The following is a 6,000-nucleotide window of genomic DNA, read 5'->3' as shown; positions in this document are numbered from 1 at the left end:
GGCTAAGAATGAGAGCCCATTGAACCATTTGAAAGAATTTGAAAAATATTGCAATACCATTAAAGTCAATGGGGTTTCTCAAGAATTTATCCGCCTCAAGTTGTTCCCTTTCTCTCTAATCGGAAGATCCTTGGAATGGCTAGACAAGGAAGTGAAGCCCAACTCCTTGAGAACTTGGGACGATGTCACAAAGGCTTTCTTGTCCCGCTTCTACCCCCAAAAGAAGACGGCGGAGGCAAGAGCCTTGATTCAAGGGTTCAAGCAAAGGCCGAGTGAAAGCCTTTATGAAGCATGGGAGAGATTCAAAGAGTATCAAAGGGAGTGCCCTCATCATGGAATCCCCACATACCAAGTGATCCAAATCTTCTATGGCGGTTTAAGTCCCCAAGGCAAGTCATGCCTTGATGGAGGGGCCGGGGGCCCTATCATGAACAAAACCAAAGAAGAAGTTGTGGACATCATTGAGGATGTGGTGACTTATTATAGGGATTGGCAAGATGGAGAGAGGGACTCTTCAAGCAAACAATCTTCATTGTATTCGGTGGACCATCTCAATGCAATCAACAACCTTTCCTCTCAAATGATAAATTTAGGGAAAGAGGTCACCGCAATCAAGGCTAAGTTGGAGAGCACTTCTTCCTCTTCTCAAGCTTCTAATCTTCCCTCCCAATTTAAGGGGAGAGGTACTCTTTCTAACTCTCAACCCCCTCCTTCTTCGCATAATATGCCTTTGGGTTGTTTGTTTTGTGATGCATGTGGATCGTATGATCATGATTCTAGTGTTTGTCCTAATGAATGTGTTGATGAGTTTGATAACCATGAAAGTGAACATGTGAATTATGTGTCAAATAATAATGGTCAACGGTTTGAAAACCAAAGGGGTCAATGGAATAGGAACTTCCAAGGCCAAAGCAATTTTGACAACTATAACCAAGGCGGTGGTTATAGAAACCAAGGGAACCAAGGTTCCCGTGGTAGCTATAATGGTCAAGGTTATAGTGGCCAAAATCAAGGCCAATATTATGGTAACCAAGGCCAAAGCTATGGTTCTCAAAACCAAGGTTATGGAAATCATAACCAAGGTAGTGGGAACCATAATCAAGGTGGTGGAAACCATAATCAAAATTATGGCCAAAATCAAAATAGGAGTAGTTGGAACAACCAAGGTCGGGGCAATTTTCAAAATAATTCTCAAAGAGGTCCCCCACCCGGGTTTGTTCCAAAAACTCAAGGGGAAAGTTCCTATTCTCAACCCTCTTCACCTAGGACTAATTTGGAGGAGATAATTGAGAATCAAACCAAGTTGTTGAACACATACATGGCCGTGAGCGATAAAAAATTCAATGAAATGATGACTCATAATAAAATGCTTGAAAACCAAATCTCTCAACTTGCTAATGCCTTGAAAGATCATGCTAGCCCTTCTTCTTTACCTTCCCAAGGCCTTGACCCAAAGAAATCCGTGAATGCTATTGTTACTAGGAGTGGAAAGGTTCTTGAGGAGGTATTGCCTAGAAGTGGTGTAGATAAGGAGGTTCCTAGGGAGATTTTGGTTGAGGATGAGGCAAGAAAGGCATCTTTGGATGAGGTAGTTGTTGAGACACCTAGAGAGGTGAGAGTAGAGAAAGAGATTGTAAGACCCAAACTCCCCTACCCACAAAAATTCATGAGACACAAATTGGATGAACAATTTGGGAGATTTATTGAAATGTTAAAACAACTTCACCTTTCTCTACCTTTTACCGATGTGATCAACCAAATGCCAAACTATGCCAAATTCCTCAAGGACATTTTGAGTGGGAGAAGAACTTGTGAGGTTGTGGAGACCATCAACTTGACCGAAAATTGTAGTGCTATCATCATGAACAAAATGCCACCCAAGTTGAAAGACCCCGGAAACTTCTCCATCCCTTGTGCAATCAACAAAATGCAAATTGATAATGCCTTATGTGACTTGGGAGCTAGTGTGAGCCTAATGCCATATTCGGTTTATCAAAGACTTGAGTTAGGGGAACTTCTACCTTCTAACATTACCTTGCAATTAGCGGATAGGTCTATCAAATTTCCAAAAGGTAAAGTAGAAGATGTCCCTTTGAGGGTAGGGAAGTTTGTGTTTCCGGTAGATTTTGTTGTTCTTGAAATGGATGAGGATGCCACCATTCCAATCATTTTAGGTAGACCCTTTCTTGCTACCTCGGGAGCTATGATTGATGTGAGAAATGCTAAGATCTCCCTTAAGGTGGGAGAAGAGATTATTGAATTTGATTTGAATGAAAGCATGAAATATCCATGTTCTTCTTTGGAAAATTGTATGATGATTGATTCTCTTGATATTGTTGTGTCTTCCATGCATGAGCACTTGCTCACTTCTAACGATGCTCTTGAGAATGTATTGTTGAACAAAGACAAGGTACGTGTTTCATGCAAGGAGATGAATTTCTATGAGGAATTACTTGATAGAAGTGTGGAGGATGTGGATGAGCAATCATGTTTTTGAATCTCAAGCAATGAAACTTTGCAAGCAACCATATCACAAGAAGGTAATGGTGTGCCTATGGTAGAGCTCAAACCTCTACCATCACACCTTAGGTATGAATTCTTGGGCCCTCATTCTACTTACCCCGTGATAGTTAGTGCATCCTTGAGCAAAAGCCAAGCTCAAGCGTTATGTGGTGTTTTGAGAAAACACCAAAGTGCTTTGGGGTACACAATTGATGACCTTAAAGGTATAAGCCCCGCTTTGTGCCAACACCACATAACGCTTGAGGAAGGCGCCCTTCCTTCTATTGAACGACAACGGAAACTACATCCCCAAATGGGAGAAGTAGTTAAGAAAGAGATCACCAAGCTCTTGAATGCGGGAATCATATTCCCCATCTCAAGCTCAAGGTGGGTTTCCCCCGTGCATGTCGTTCCTAAGAAGGGGGGTATGACCGTAGTTGAGAATGAGAAAGGTGAGCTCATTCCAACTAGAACGGTCACCGGTTGGAGGATGTGTATAGACTATAGACGTCTAAACACATCAACCAAAAAGGATCACTTCCCTCTCCCTTTTATTGACCAAATGCTTGAAAGGTTGACTAGGCACAAATTCTATTGCTTCCTTGATGGATATTCGGGATTCTTTCAAATTCCCATTCATCCCGAAGATCAAGAAAAAACAACCTTCACATGCCCCTATGGTACTTTTGCATATCGAAGAATGCCCTTTGGATTGTGTAATGCTCCGGCAACCTTTCAAAGGTGTATGATGAGCATTTTTGGGGACATGCTTGAAGAGGAAATGGAGGTTTTCATGGATGATTTTTCTGTGGGAGGTGTTTCATTTGAGGATTGCCTCAAAAATCTTGAGAGGTGCCTAGAAAGATGTGAAAAGGTCAATTTGGTGCTTAATTGGGAGAAGTGCCACTTCATGGTGGAGGAAGGGATAGTGCTTGGGCACAAGATTTCACATAAGGGCATTGAGGTGGATAAGGCAAAGATTGATGTGATAGAAAAGCTTCCACCTCCAATAAATGTCAAGGGAGTGAGATCGTTCCTTGGTCATGCCGGTTTTTATAGGAGATTCATCAAGGACTTCTCACTCATTGCTAAGCCCCTAAATGACCTTCTTCAAAAAGATGTTGAGTTCAATTTTGATGACAAATGCTTGAAGGCATTTGATACATTGAAGAAGGCCCTAATCTCTACTCCTATTGTTCAAGGCCCAAGGTGGGACCTACCTTTTGAGTTGATGTGTGATGCAAGTGATTGGGCAATTGGAGGTGTTTTGGGACAACGGGTAGACAAGAAACTTCATGTCATTTACTATATGTCCAAGACTCTCAATGGGGCTCAAAAGAACTACACAACAACGGAGAAGGAATTTTTGGCTATTGTGCACTCTTTTGAGAAATTCCGGTGTTACTTGTTGGGTTCCAAAACCATAGTCTTCACGGATCATGCGGCCCTCAAGTATCTCTTTGCTAAAAAAGAGTCCAAGCCACGGTTGATTCGATGGGTACTTGAATTACAAGCTTTTGAGATTGAGATTAGGGACAAGAAGGGTGCGGAGAATGTAGTGGCGGATCATCTTTCTCGCCTTGAAGGGGATCATATTCATGATGATGGTTTTCCAATAGAAGATAAGATGCTTGATGATTTCTTATATGCCATAGAGGTGAAGGAACTCCCATGGTATGCCGATTTGGTCAATTTTCAAGCATGTGGGGAGTTTCCACCCTCTTTCTCCAAGAATCAAAAGAGGAAGATCAAAAGAGAAGCAAGGCACTATTTGTGGGATGAGCCTATCTTATACAAACGTGGGGTTGATGGTTTACTTAGGCGTTGTGTTCCAAATGAAGAGGTGCCTAGTGTTTTAAAAATGTGCCACTCGGACCCTAGTGGTGGACACATGGGTGTTTCCAAGACCGCTACTAAAGTCCTTCAATGTGGTTTTTGGTGGCCTAATCTATTCAAGGATTCATGGGGCTTTGTTAAATCATGTGACCAATGTCAACGAGTTGGGAACATTTCCAAGCGACATGAGATGCCTCAACAACCTATCCTTGAGTTGGAGGTGTTTGATGTGTGGGGAATTGACTTCATGGGACCATTTCCCTCCTCATATGGGAACCAATATATTCTTGTGGCGGTGGACTATGTTTCTAAGTGGGTTGAGGCCATCGCCTCTCCAACAAATGATCACAAGGTTGTATTGAAGTTATTCAAGAAGATCATTTTTCCAAGGTTTGGTGTTCCAAAGGCGGTGATAAGTGATAATGGATCCCATTTTGTCCATAATGCCTTTCAAAAGATGTTGAGGAAACATGGTGTGCATCAACGATTTGGGCTCCCCTATCACCCTCAAACGAATGGCCAAGTTGAGGTTTCAAATCGTCAACTCAAGCTTATTCTTGAGAATACGGTTGCTCGTAATAGAAAGGATTGGGCGGACAAATTGGATGATGCTCTATGGGCTTATAGGACGGCTTTCAAGATACCAATCGGTACCACTCCATATCGCCTTGTCTATGGCAAATCATGCCATCTCCCGGTTGAGCTTGAACATTGTGCCATGTGGGCTATCAAGACGATAAATTTTGACTTAGCAAGTGCGGGAGAGAAGAGGTGGTTGGACCTTCATGAATTAGAGGAACTTCGACTTGATGCCTATGATTGTGCTAGCACTTACAAAGCTCGATCCAAAGAGGTTCATGACAAGTTGATTGAGAAAAAGGAGTTTTGTGTAGGTGACAAAGTCCTCCTCTATAATTCTAGAATGAAGTTGTTCCCCGGAAAACTCATGTCAAGATGGAGTGGTCCGTTCTTGGTAAAGGCTGTTTTTGGTAATGGTGCCGTGGAAATTTCTCCTTTGGATTCCTCCTCATCGTTTAAGGTTAATGGTCATCGGCTCAAGAAGTACTTTGACAAAGTTTTTGTTGGTCTTGTCCACCATATGATTCTTTTCCAACCACCTTGAGTGGAGTGAAGCACGTCGAGCTAACGACGTTAACCAAAAGCGCTTACGGGAGGCAACCCGGATTCTCATCTCATTTTTCTTTTCTTTTCTTTTCATTTTCCTTGTTTCGTTTTTGATTTTATTTTGTGTTGGCTTTATGTTTGTTTTGTAGGTTGCCTATTGTCATCACTTGTTGAAAAAAAAGGGGTTTTATGAAGAGTTTAGAGTGCAGGGGAGAGGGCTCCCCGAGGGCTTGGAGAGACCTCGGGGGCCTCTCCAGTTTTCAAAGGCAATTACAATCAGGAACTCCCCGCGGTTGCCCCGCGGTCTCTCCGCGGGCGCGGGGGAGTATAGAGAGGCCTCGGGAATTTGGAGAGGGCGCGGCCCATTAAAACAGCCAAAATCGTGTAAACAGATCAGGAACTTCCCGCGGTTGCCCCGCGGTCTCTCCGCGGGCGCGGGAGGTTTCGGAGAGGGCGCGGCAAATATGGAGAGGGCGCGGCCATCATCAGGTAAATTTTCTTCCAATTTGGTCAGGAACTCCCCGCGGTTGCCCCGCG

The 6,000-nt window shown here is 43.2% G+C and overlaps 1 non-coding gene across 1 annotated transcript; it reads right to left on the bottom strand.

The window, feature by feature from the left end:
• Positions 1–233: 233 nt before the first annotated feature.
• Positions 234–339, bottom strand: LOC145618798 (small nucleolar RNA R71). Its single transcript, XR_014108043.1, has one exon. It is a non-coding gene; the product is annotated as a small nucleolar RNA R71 (small nucleolar RNA).
• Between the last annotated feature and the right edge of the window lie 5,661 nt (positions 340–6,000).

The sequence above is a fragment of the Chenopodium album genome, chromosome 26 (genome assembly GCF_948465745.1).
Source record: "Chenopodium album chromosome 26, dcCheAlbu1.1, whole genome shotgun sequence".
Taxonomy (NCBI): Eukaryota; Viridiplantae; Streptophyta; class Magnoliopsida; order Caryophyllales; family Amaranthaceae; genus Chenopodium; species Chenopodium album.
The sequence above is the reverse complement of the archived record's forward strand: the minus strand, read 5'-3'. Positions and strand labels throughout refer to the sequence as shown.